This window comes from Oncorhynchus masou, chromosome 1, assembly GCF_036934945.1.
Source record: "Oncorhynchus masou masou isolate Uvic2021 chromosome 1, UVic_Omas_1.1, whole genome shotgun sequence".
Taxonomy (NCBI): domain Eukaryota; kingdom Metazoa; phylum Chordata; class Actinopteri; order Salmoniformes; family Salmonidae; genus Oncorhynchus; species Oncorhynchus masou.
In genome coordinates this window covers 49,701,356-49,714,928 of record NC_088212.1, presented here as the reverse complement: position 1 = coordinate 49,714,928, position 13,573 = coordinate 49,701,356, and the positions used below count along the sequence as shown (strand labels likewise).

At 49.0% G+C, this 13,573-nt stretch overlaps 1 long non-coding RNA gene across 1 annotated transcript in view; it reads left to right on the top strand.

Moving 5' to 3' along the window:
* The window catches only part of LOC135545958 (uncharacterized), a 143,916-nt gene that overhangs the window by 90,021 nt on the left and 40,322 nt on the right, over positions 1-13,573 (top strand). The window contains exon 4 of the long non-coding RNA XR_010456526.1: positions 13,015-13,077. This is a non-coding gene — a long non-coding RNA (uncharacterized LOC135545958). The remainder of the gene's footprint in view (positions 1-13,014; positions 13,078-13,573) is intronic.

Sequence of the window (13,573 nt, the reverse complement as noted above, 5' to 3'; positions counted from 1 at the left end):
GAACTTAAAGCAAGTAAATTTCTATCTTTCTGCGCATTAGCTGCCTCATTGCCTTTCAATTGAATCCCAGAGAGCCTGAAGAAAAGAAGGTAAAGGGAGAGAGAGAGAGCAAAAGCTAGAGTGACAGAGAGAGAGAAAGAACAGCTGAAATACAGATGAGAGAAATGTTGAGAAATGCTCTAATTTTGACTCTGATGAACAATATAAAAACGAATGGAGATCTAGACAAATCGTTTAAAAACCAGGAGAGGAGACACACACACTCACACACAGTCTTGTATAACTAACCTTGTGGGGACAAACAATCCAGTCCCATTCAAAATTGTTTTTTGCCTAACCCCTAACCCTAAACCTAACCCTAACTTTAATCCCAAAACCTTAACCCTAAACCTAACCCTAACTCCTAATTCTAAAACAAACCCTAGCTCCTAATCCTAATTCTAATCCTAACATGTATTCTAATCTTAACCCCCTAAAAGTGTCCCCAGTTGGTCAAACTTCTAGTCCCCACAAGTATAGTGTTAAACACGTTCACACACACAAGCACGCACGCACGCACGCACGCACGCACACACACACACACACACACACACACACACACACACACACACACACACACACACACACACACACACACACACACACACACACACAAACACAGCATTTGAATTTGAGGGGAGAGAGTAAAGGGTTAGCTGCTTATGGACAATTTGTTAAATTGAACAAGTATGCTGTCAGTTTTTCTATCTTGACACACACACTCAATTTCAATTTCATTTCAATTTCAATTTAAGGGGGCTTTATTGGCATGGGAAACCTATGTTTACATTGCCAAAGAAAGTAAAATAGATAATAAACAAAACTGAAATAAACAATACAGATGTTTTGCAGTAAACATTAAAATCACAAAACTTCCAAATGAAAAAAGGCATTTCAAATGCCATATCATGTGCAAATAATTAAAGTACAAAAGGGAAAATAAATAAACATAAATAGGGGATGTATTTACAATGGTGCCTGTTCTTCACTGGTTGCCCTTTTCTTGTGGCAACAGGTCACAAATCTTGCCGCTGTGATGGCACACTGCAGTATTGCACACAATAGATATGGGAGTTTAATCAAATTGGGTTTGTTTTCAAATTCTTTGTCAGTCTGTGAAATCTGAGGGAAATATGTGTCTCTAATATGGTCATATGTTTTGCAGGAGGATAGGAAGTGCTGCTTAGTTTCCACCTCATTTTGTGGGCAGTGTGCACATAGACTGTTTTCTCTTGAGAGCCAGGTCTGCCTACGGCGGCCTTTTTCAATCGCAAGGCTATGCTCACTGCGGTTGAACATAGTCAAAGCTTTCCTTAAATTTGGGTCAGTCACAGTGGTTAGGTATTCTGCCACTGTGTATGCTCTGTTAAGAGCCAAATAGCATTCTAGTTTGCTCAGTTTTTTTGTTAATTCTTCCAATGTGTCAAGTAATTATTTGTGGGTCTGTTTGTGTTTGTGAACAGAGCCCCAGGACCAACTTGCTTAGGGGACTCTTCTCCATGTTCATCTCTCGGTGATGGCTTTGTTATGGAAGGTTAGGGAATCGCTTCCTTTTAGGTGGTTGTAGAATTTAACAGCACTTTTCTGGATTTTGATCATTAGTGGATATCGGCCTAATTCAGCTCTGCATTCATTATTTGGTGTTTTTACATTGATAAATTATATTTTTGCAGAATTCTGCATGCAGTCTCAATTTGGTGTTTGTCCCATTTTGTGAATTACTGGTTGATGAGCAGACCCCAGACCTCACAACCATAGGGCAATGGGTTCTATAAATGATTCAAGTATTTTTTGCCAGATCCTAATTGGTATGTCGAATTTTATTTTTATTTATTTAACCTTTATTTAACTAGGCAAGTCAGTTAAGAACAAATTCTTATTTTCAATGACGGCCTAGGAACAGTGGGTTAACTGCCTGTTCAGGTGCAGAACGACAGATTTGTACCTTGTCAGCTCGGAGATTTGAACTTGCAACCTTCCGGTTGCTAGTCCAACGCTCTAACCACTAGGCTACCCTGCCGCCCCATTTAATGTTCCTTTTAATGGCATAGAAGGCCCTTCTTCACTTGTCTCGCAAATCGTTCAAAGCTTTGTGGAAGTTACCTGTGGCGCTGATGTTTAGGCAAAATTATGTATAGTTTTTTGTGTGCTCTAGGGCAACAGTTCCTAGATGGAATTTGTATTTGTGGTCCTGGCAACTGGACCTTTTTTGGGACACCATTATTTTTCACTTACTGAAATGTACTGTCAGGGCCCAGGTCTGACAGAATCTGTGCAGAAGTTCTTGGTGCTGCTGTAGGCCCTCCTTGGTTGGGGACAGAAGTACCAGATCATCAGCGAACAGTAAGATATTTGACTTCAGATCCTAGTATGGTGAGGTCGGGTGCTGCAGACTATTCTAGTGCTCTCGCCAAATCATTGATATGTTTAAAAAAAATGTAACCTTGATATGTTGAAGAGGGTGGGGCTTAAGCTGCATCCCTGCCTCACCCCATGGCCATGTAGAAAGAAATGTGTGTGTTTTATGCCAAATTTAACCGCACACTTGTTTTTTGTGTATATGGATTTTATAATGTATGTTTTTCCCCAACACCACTTTCAATCAATTTGCAAATTGAGTCAAAAGCTTTTTTGAAATCAACAAAGCATGAGAAGACTTAGCCTTTGTTTTGGTTTGTTTGCTTGTCAATTAGGGTGTGCAGGGTGAATAGGCGGTCTGTCGTATGGTAATTTGGAAAAAAGACAATTTGACATTTGCTCACTACATTACTTTCACTGAGGAAATGTACGAGTCTGCTCCACTTATGTGGATCAGTCGTCGGTTCCAAATATTGGGGAAGATGCCCGAGCTAAGGATGACATTAAAGAGTTTTAAGTATAGCCAAATGGAATTTGTATATTTTATAATTTAATTTAGTATACAATCAACACCACATGCTGTTTTGGAGTGCTTGTATATTGTCCTGTAGTTCATTCGATGTAATTGGAGTCTAGTTGATTCTACGATTTGCATTTGATCATGTATAGGTTTTTGCTGTTTGTTCTTTGATATAGGGCCAATAAGATTGGAGAAGTTGTTTATCCATACATCTTTGTTTTGGATAGATAACAAACAATAACACAAAGAGTTTTATCAGGAATCAAGGTAAGACCCAGACGCAGACACTTCTTATTGACAAGGTTTTAGGCAATAGACAGCTCAAGGGCAGGCATTAGACAGCTCAAGGCAGGCAGGGGTCAGCAAACCAGAGGTGGGGCAACGGTACCGGACGGCAGGCAGGCTCAGGGTCAGGGAAGGCAGAGTGGTCAGGCAAGGGTCAAAACCAGGAGGGCGAGAAAAATAGAGACTGGGAAAAGCAGGAGCTGATAACAAAAATGCTGGTTGACTTGACAAAAAAGACAAACTGGCAACAGACAAACAGAGAACGCAGGTATAAATACACGGGGGATAACGGGGAAGATGGGTGACACCTGGAGGGGGTGGAGACAATCACAAGGACAGGTGAAACAGATAAGGGTTTGACAATTTATTATTTTCCAATTTTCCCAAAAGTGGTTAGAGTCTATGGATTCTTCAATTACATTGAGCTGATTTCTGACGTGCTGTTCCTTCTTTTTCCATAGTGTATTTCTGCATTGTTTCAGTGATTCACCATAGTGAAGGCATAGGGTCAGGTTTCCTGGGTCTCTATGTTTTTGGTTGGATAGGTTTCTCAATTTCTTTCTTAGGTCTTTGCATTCTTCATTAAACCATTTGTCATTCTTGTTAATTTTCTTAGTTTTTCTGCTTTTTAGATTTGATAGGGAAGCTGAAAGGTCAAATATACTGTTTAGGTTTTCTACCTCCAAGTTTACACGTTCACTATTACAGTGAAACATTGTCTAAAAGGGATTGAATTTGCTGTTACCTAATTGTTTTTTGGTAGGTTTCCACATTACTTTCCTTCCATCTATAGCATTTCTTAATATTATTCAGTTCCTTTGGCTTTGATGCCTCATGTTTGAGTATTGCTGTGATTTTGCTGTGATTTTGCTCTAAACGCTCAGAGAGACCCTGGGTTGAGGTCAGTGATAAAGTAGTCTACAGTACTACTGCCAAGAGATGATCTACCTACTGTATTAGTCCCCCCTAAGCCTACCATTGACTATGTACATACCCAGCGTGCGACAGAGCTGCAGGAGTTGTGACCCGTTTTTGTTGGATATGTTGTCGAAGTTGTGCAGCCACTGCCAGCTAGCCTACTCCAGCAGTACTGTATCATTTCAATCATTTTAGTCAATAAGATTCTTGCTACGTAAGCTTAACTTTCTGAACATTCGAGACGTGTAGTCCACTTGTCATTCCAATCTCCTTTGCATTAGCGTAGCCTCTTCTGTAGCCTGTCAACTATGTGTCTATCTATCCCTGTTCTCTCCTCTCTGCACAGACCATACAAACGCTCCACACCGCGTGGCCGCGGCCACCCTAATCTGGTGGTCCCAGCACGCACGACCCACGTGGAGTTCCAGGTCTCCGGTAGCCTCTGGAACTGCCGATCTGCGGCCAACAAGGCAGAGTTCATCTCAGCCTATGCCTCCCTCCAGTCCCTCGACTTCTTGGCTCTGACGGAAACATGGATCACCACAGATAACACTGCTACTCCTACTGCTCTCTCTTCGTCCGCCCACGTGTTCTCGCACACCCCGAGAGCTTCTTGTCAGCGGGGTGGTGGCACCGGGATCCTCATCTCTCCCAAGTGGTCATTCTCTCTTTCTCCCCTTACCCATCTGTCTATCGCCTCCTTTGAATTCCATGCTGTCACAGTTACCAGCCCTTTCAAGCTTAACATCCTTATCATTTATCGCCCTCCAGGTTTCCTCGGAGAGTTCATCAATGAGCTTGATGCCTTGATAAGCTCCTTTCCTGAGGACGGCTCACCTCTCACAGTCCTGGGCGACTTTAACCTCCCCACGTCTACCTTTGACTCATTCCTCTCTGCCTCCTTCTTTCCACTCCTCTCCTCTTTTGACCTCACCCTCTCACCTTCCCCCTACTCACAAGGCAGGCAATACGCTCGACCTCATCTTTACTAGATGCTGTTCTTCCACTAACCTCATTGCAACTCCCCTCCAAGTCTCCGACCACTACCTTGTATCCTTTTCCCTCTCGCTCTCATCCAACACTTCCCACACTGCCCCTACTCGGATGGTATCGCGCCGTCCCAACCTTCGCTCTCTCTCCCCCGCTACTCTCTCCTCTTCCATCCTATCATCTCTTCCCTCTGCTCATACCTTCTCCAACCTATCTCCTGATTCTGCCTCCTCAACCCTCCTCTCTTCCCTTTCTGCATCCTTTGACTCCCTATGTCCCCTATCCTCCAGGCCGGCTCGGTCCTCCCCTCCCGCTCCGTGGCTCGACGACTCATTGCGAGCTCACAGAACAGTGCTCCGGGCAGCCGAGCGGAAATGGAGGAAAACTCGCCTCCCTGCGGACCTGGCATCCTTTCACTCCCTCCTCTCTACATTTTCCTCCTCTGTCTCTGCTGCTAAAGCCACTATCTTCCACTCTAAATTCCAAGCATCTGCCTCTAACCCTAGGAAGCTCTTTGCCACCTTCTCCTCCCTCCTGAATCCTCCTCCCCCTCCCCCCTCCTCCCTCTCTGCAGATGACTTCGTCAACCATTTTGAAAAGAAGGTCGATGACATCCGATCCTCGTTTGCTAAGTCAAACGACACCACTGGTTCTGCTCACACTGCCCTACCCTGTGCTCTGACCTCTTTCTCCCCTCTCTCTCCAGATGAAATCTCGCTTCTTGTGACGGCCGGCCGCCCAACAACCTGCCCGCTTTACCCTATCCCCTCCTCTCTTCTCCAGACCATTTCCGGAGACCTTCTCCCTTACCTCACCTCACTCATCAACTCATCCCTGACCACTGGCTACGTCCCTTCCGTCTTCAAGAGAGCGAGAGTTGCACCCCTTCTGAAAAAACCTACACTCGATCCCTCCGATGTCAACAACTACAGACCAGTATCCCTTCTTTCTTTTCTCTCCAAAACTCTTGAACGTGCCGCCCTTGGCCAGCTCTCCCGCTATCTCTCTCAGAATGACCTTCTTGATCCAAATCAGTCAGGTTTCAAGACTAGTCATTCAACTGAGACTGCTCTTCTCTGTATCACGGAGGCGCTCCGCACTGCTAAAGCTAACTCTCTCTCCTCTGCTCTCATCCTTCTAGACCTATCGGCTGCCTTCGATACTGTGAACCATCAGATCCTCCTCTCCACCCTCTCCGAGTTGGGCATCTCCGGCGCGGCCCACGCTTGGATTGCGTCCTACCTGACAGGTCGCTCCTACCAGGTGGCGTGGCGAGAATCTGTCTCCTCGCCACGCGCTCTCACCACTGGTGTCCCCCAGGGCTCTGTTCTAGGCCCTCTCCTATTCTCGCTATACACCAAGTCACTTGGCTCTGTCATAACCTCACATGTTCTCTCCTATCATTGCTATGCAGACGACACACAATTAATCTTCTCCTTTCCCCTTCTGATGACCAGGTGGCGAATCGCATCTCTGCATGTCTGGCAGACATATCAGTGTGGATGACGGATCACCACCTCAAGCTGAACCTCGGCAAGATGGAGCTGCTCTTCCTCCCGGGGAAGGACTGCCCGTTCCATGATCTCGCCATCACGGTTGACAACTCCATTGTGTCCTCCTCCCAGAGCGCTAAGAACCTTGGCGTGATCCTGGACAACACCCTGTCGTTCTCAACTAACATCAAGGCGGTGGCCCGTTCCTGTAGGTTCATGCTCTACAACATCCGCAGAGTATGACCCTGCCTCACACAGGAAGCGGCGCAGGTCCTAATCCAGGCACTTGTCATCTCCCGTCTGGATTACTGCAACTCGCTGTTGGCTGGGCTCCCTGCCTGTGCCATTAAACCTCTACAACTCATCCAGAACGCCGCAGCCCGTCTGGTGTTCAACCTTCCCAAGTTCTCTCACGTCACCCCGCTCCTCCGCTCTCTCCACTGGCTTCCAGTTGAAGCTCGCATCCGCTACAAGACCATGGTGCTTGCCTACGGAGCTGTGAGGGGAACGGCACCGCAGTACCTCCAGGCTCTGATCAGGCCCTACACCCAAACAAGGGCACTGCGTTCATCCACCTCTGGCCTGCTCGCCTCCCTACCACTGAGGAAGTACAGTTCCTGCTCAGCCCAGTCAAAACTGTTCGCTGCTCTGGCCCCCCAATGGTGGAACAAACTCCCTCACGACGCCAGGACAGCGGAGTCAATCACCACCTTCCGGAGACACCTGAAACCCCACCTCTTCAAGGAATACCTAGGATAGGATAAAGTAATCCTTCTCACCCCCCTTAAATGATTTAGATGCACTATTGTAAAGTGGCTGTTCCACTGGATGTCAGAAGGTGAATTCACCAATTTGTAAGTCGCTCTGGATAAGAGCGTCTGCTAAATGACTTAAATGTAATGTAAATGTGCCCAGGGGGGCATATGGGGGAGGGAATGCTGTCACCTCCAGGTAGGTGTTTGTCACCCTGCTGTCACGACTCCCACCGAAGGTGGCTCCCCTACCTGTTCGGGCGGTGCTTGGTGCTCGTCGCCAGTCTACTAGCTGCCACCGATCCCTTTTTCCTTTTCTGTTCGTTTGGTCTTATTAGTTTCACCTGTTCCTTTTTGTGTTTCTTGATTTTTGTCTATTTAAGCCTGTTAGGGCCGCCTAGGTTTGTGCGGGATTGCTATGCTGTTAGTTTGTGGATGTTCGTTTGTATCTTATTTTTCCGGACAGTTTTAGGTCCTGTGTATGGGTCGGTCAGTTAATGCGCCTTGTGTTTTTGGCGTGACCGTTTTCCCGGGAATAAAAAATATACATTTATTCGAACCCCCAGTCTCTCTGCACCTGACTCCAAACCCAGTGTTCTTGAAGAACTCTGACCCTTTAAATGGAGTCAGCAGGAGCAGCGACACCTCCTCTCCCATCGATGGAGGAGCGAGTACTCCATCATACGGCCATTCTCCACCGGATCGGGTCGGCAATGGACCAGATGATGGAGAGGATGGACCGATGGGAGAGGAGTGACCTCCCTAAATCACCCCCAGCTCCGCTTCCGCCAGCACCACCTACCCCTCCTCCAGCATCCGGATCCGGTGCCCTGTGTCTGGCGCTCCCCAGGGAATATGATGGAATGGCGGCTGGGTGCCAGGGGTTCCTACTACAGCTGGAGCTGTACCTGGCTACCGTTCCTCCGACTCCCTCGGGGGAGGAGAGTGTGAGCGTCCTCGTCTCCTGTCTGACTGGTCGATCCCTGGAGTGGGACAACGCAGTGTGGAATGGCCCAGATTCGGTGAGGGATCACTACCCCGAGTTCACCCACCAGAGGGCCGAGCGGCGGGTGAACGGCTGTTCCACCTGCGACAGGAGACGAGGAGCGCGCAGGACTTTGCGCTAGAGTTCCGGACCTTGGACTGCCAGGGTGGGGTGTAACGACAGGGTCTTGATGGACCACTATCGTTGTAGCCTCCGGGAGGACATCCACAGGGGGGCTAGCTTGTCGGGACACCACCCTCTCCCTCAATGAACTGATTGACATGTCCATCCAATTGGACAACCTGCTGGCTGCCCGCGGGCGTCCAGAACGGGCCCTGTTGATTCCACTTCCAGGCCCTCTCGCTCCAATCCCCATGGAGTTAGGTGGGGCCGCGTCGTGGGGGACTGGAGGAGGAGGCTCCTCCTGCACCAGGTGTGGTCGGAGAGGACACACTGCCGAGCGGTGCTGGAGGAGCTCATCTGGGAGTCGGGAAGGCAGGCAGAGCACTCCCCGTTCACCCCAGGTGAGTCAGCACCAGACTCACTCAGAGCTCCCTGTTGGCCATATGTTCTTACTATTTTTTCCCCTTGGTTTTTCTCTCTATCTACAGCATAAGGCGCTAGTCGATTCAGGCGCAGCTGGGAACTTTATGGATCGTGGGCTCGCTTTAAGGCTAGGGATTCCCCTGGTGTCGTTAGACCAACCTTTCCTGTGCACTCCTTAGATAGCCGACCAATAGAGTCAGGGCTGGTCAGGGAGGACACGGTTCCACTTGACATGGTAACACAGGGGAATCATAAGGAGCGGATTAGTCTCTTCCTTATTGATTCACCTGCGTTTCCAGTGGTGCTGGGAATTCCCTGGCTGGCTAATCACAATCCGGAGATTTCATGGAGACAAGGGGCTCTCCGAGGGTGGTCAGAGGAGTGTTCAGGCAGGTGCATAGGAGTTTCCATCAGTGAGAAGATGGTGGAGAGCCCAGACCAGGTTTCCACTGTTCGCATTCCCTCTGAATATGCCGATTTGGCTATCGCCTTCTGTAAGAAGAGGGCGACCCAATTACCACCTCATTGACGAGGGGATTGCGAGATAAACCTCCTGGTAAACGCTGCACTTCCCAGGAGTCACGTGTACCCGTTGTCCCAGGAGGAGACAGTGGCTATGGAGACATACGTCACTGAATCTCTGGGACAGGGGAACATTCGGCCCTCCACGTCACCTGTCTCCTCAAGCTTCTTTTTTGTGAAGAAGAAGGAGGGAGGTCTGCATCCGTGCATTGATTATAGAGGTCTAAATTCCATCACTGTGGGGTTTAGTTACCCGCTACCTCTCATCGCCACGGCGGTGGAATCATTTCACGGGGTGCGTTTCTTCACAGAACTGGACCTTAGGAGTGCGTATAATCTGATGCGTATCCGGGAGGGAGATGAGTGGAAGACCGCGTTTAGTACCACATCTGGCCATTATGAGAACCTCGTCATGCCGTATGGGTTGAAGAATGCTCCAGACATTTTCCAATCTTTCGTAGACGAGATTCTCAGAGACCTGCATGGGCAGGGGGTGGTAGTGTATATCGATGACATACTGATCTATTCTGCCACACGCGTACGTCAAGGCTGAGAAATGTGTGTTCTCCAAACAAACCGTTTCCTTCCTGGGTTATCGCATTTCCACCTCTGGGGTGGTGATGGAGTGTGACCGCGTTACAGCCATGAGTAATTGGCCGACTCCGACCACAGTAAAGGAAGTGCAGCGGTTGTTAGGGTATGCCAATTACTACCGGAGGTTTATCCGGGGTTTTGGTCAGGTGGCTGCTCCCATTACCTCACTGCTGAAGGGGTGGGGCGTGCTCTTGCGCTGGTCAGCTGAAGGAGCTGTTCACCAACGCTCCCGTGCTGGCTAATCCGGATCCCTCTTTAGTGTTCATAGTGGAGGTGGACGCGTCCGAGGCTGGGGAGGGAGCCGTGCTATCACAGCTCACGGGCACGCTACCAAAGCTCCGCCTCATGTGCTTTTTTTCTGAAGAAGCTCGGTCCGGCCGAGCGGAACTATGACGTGGGGGACCGGGAGTTGTTAGCTGTAGTCAAGGCTCTGAAGGTGTGGAGACATTGGCTTGAGGGGGCCAAGCACCCTTTCCTCATCTGGACTGACCATCGTAATCTTGAGTATATCCGGGCAGCGAGGAGACTGAATCTGCGTCAGGCCAGGTGGGCCATGTTCTTTACCCGTTTTTGTTTTACGATTTCATATTGGCCTGGCTCCCAAAATACGAAGGCCGACACGCTCTCCCACCTTTATGACACGAGGAGCGGCCCATCGAGCCGACTCCCATCATCCCAGCTTCATGTCTGATGGCACCGGTGGTATGGGAGGTGGATGCGGTGATCAGGCGGGCGTTACGGTTGGAGCCTGCACCCCCCCAGTGTCCAGCAGGGGTTCAGTACGTGCCGCTTGGTGTCCGTGATAAGTTGATTCGATGGGCCCATACACTACCCTCTACGGGTCATCCTGGGATCAAGAGGACAGTGCGGAATCTTAGGGGGAGGTACTGGTGGCCCACGTTGGTAAAGGATGTGAGGTTTTATGTCTCCTCCTGCTCGGTGTGCACTCAGAACAAGGCTCCTCGACACCTGCCTAGAGGGAAGTTACAGCCCCTCCCCGTTCCACAACGGCCGTGGTCGCACTTGTCGGTGGACTTTCTCACCGACCTTCCCCCGTCTCAGGGAAACACCACGATCCTGTTCGTTGTGGATCGATCCTGGTCGTTGCCGTCTCATCCCGTTGCCAGGTCTCCCTACGGCCCTACAGACTGCGGAGACTCTGTTTACCCATGTCTTCCAGGACTATGGGGTGCCTGAGGACATCATTTCTGATCGGGGTCCCCAGTTCACGTCCAGAGTTTGGAGGGTGTTCATGGAACGGCTGGGGGTCTCGGTCAGCCTGACCTCGGGTTTCCACCCCAAGAGTAATTGGCAGGTGGAGAAAGTAAACCAGGATGTGGGTAGGTTTCTCAGGTCGTATTGCCGGACCGGCCTGCTGAGTGGGCGAGGTACGTCCCCATGGGCGGCTCTAGCTCAGAACTCCCTCCGCCACTCCTCTACTAACATGTCCCTGTTCCAGTGCGTGTTGGGCTACCAGCCGGTCCTGGCTCCATGGCATCAAAGCCAGACCGAGGCTCCTGCGGTGGAAGAATGGGTGCAGCGCTCGACGGGCACCTGGAGAGCCGTCCAGGAATCTTTAAAATAGGCCAAACTCACTTTACCAAACCCACTGTTCTTGAAGAACTATGACACCTGCGTGCTGAGGGTGTCAGGTTCTTGTCCAGTTCTATTTTTAGTTCACCACAAACTAGTACATATCCTTAGGCCTGGAAATGATTGATTTCCCCCTCCAGGATGGAGAAGCTGTCTTCATTAAAGTATGGGGATTCTAGTGGGCGGGGGGGGGGTATAGGTAGCACACAGGAGGATATTTTTCTCTGTTGAGATAAAAAAAAATTCTAGACAAATGTAAAGTTCCTGTTTTGATTAATTTAGTAGAGTGAGTTATGTCTGCTCTATACCAAATTAGCATACCCCCTGAGTCCCTTCCCTGTTTTACTCCTGGTAGTTTGGTACGAGCTCACTGTAACCTAGAGGGCAACCAGTAGGTCCATCTCTTCTATACCATGTTTCTTGTAGCATGACAATGTCTGTACTTTTAACGTCCAGGTTCCTGCTCTTTAGGCCAAAGGCAGATAACATCAGGCCTCGGATATTCCAGGATGAGATAGTGAAGGCTTTGTGTTCCATAAAGTGTCCAGTGTTGCCTCCCGAGTGGTACAGTGGTCTAAGGCATTGCATCACAGTGCTAGTTGTGCATCTAGGGATTCTGGGTTCGAGTCCAGGCACTGTCGCAGCCGGCCGCGACCGGGAGACCCATGGGGCTGAGCACAGCGTCGTCCGAGTTAGGGGTTTGTCCGGCAGGGATGTCCTTGTCCCATCACGCACTAGCGACTCCTGTGGCATGATCGCCAGATATACAGTGTTTCCTCCAACACATTGGTGTGGCTGGCTTCCGGGTTTAGAGGGCATTGTGTCAAGAAGCAGTGTGGCTTGGTTGGGTTGTGTTTCAGAGGACGTACAGCTCTCGACCTTCGGGAGTTGCAGCGATGTGACAAGACTGTAACTACCAATTACATACCATGAAATTGGGGAGAAAAATGGGTAAAAAAAAGAAAGAAAAATGTCCAGTGTTGTTAGTTGTGTGGTTTGGCCTCAGACCAGTAAGTGTGAACAGAGCCTGCTGAGCATCTGGTACATGGCATTGGCTTGGGCTGGTGTAAGAGTGGGAATGTGTAAGAACGTGTCGGAGGAAACGTGTCGGAGGTCTGACTGTATATCTGGCGACCATGTCAGGGTGCACTGCGCCCGGCCTACCACAGGAGTCGCTAGTGCCTGTTTGCCTGCTCACGGCCTGGGTGTATGTGTGACTTTAATGTGAGGGCCCTATTTGCGGGAGTGGGGGGCATGCGTTGGGCATGAGGGGCATAGGTCTGATCTGAGGGGGCCTATATGGGGTGTGGGCATGGTTTTGTTTTGGGGGGGGTTATTGGTTATATGTTCATACAAACACACACACAGCCAGTAATCTCTTTATGTAAGACTCTAAATAAGTCCTCTCTTCCTGAACAGATTTTTATAGATGTCCGCGACTTTTTGCCTGCGTGAAGTCCAGCTCTTTTCCTTAAACATGTGGTAAGTTGAGTAAAACCTCTCTCTCACACACATCTATACACACACTCTCTCCTCTCTTTTCTCTCTTCTCTCCTCTCTGTCTCACTAACACACACACACACACAATCATGCATTTACATTTACAGAATTTCTCAGGGCCATGTGCAAGTCATTTTCCATGTCAGCGACATCTCAATCAGCCCATAACAAAAACAATGGAACTACATTCAGCTTGGTTTGATATCCTCCCTTAACCCTGCTACCTATTCTTCCTACTCTGGCCCTCCCTCTCTTCTCCTAAAGAACAACCACAGGTTAGCCTTATGATCAAAGAAGCCCCTTTGATCATAAGGCTGTCGTTAAGACAAGTTGAACGTGTGTTACTGGTCCACAGGTCTGTGGCCAGTCAAATGGAAAGTAAGAGAGGAAGTGTGGAGTTTATCTCCGTTTTCCAATCTGTTTAACAGAAGTCATCTTCCACTGTGCAAAAACTGGTTGAATCAACGTTATTTCTCAT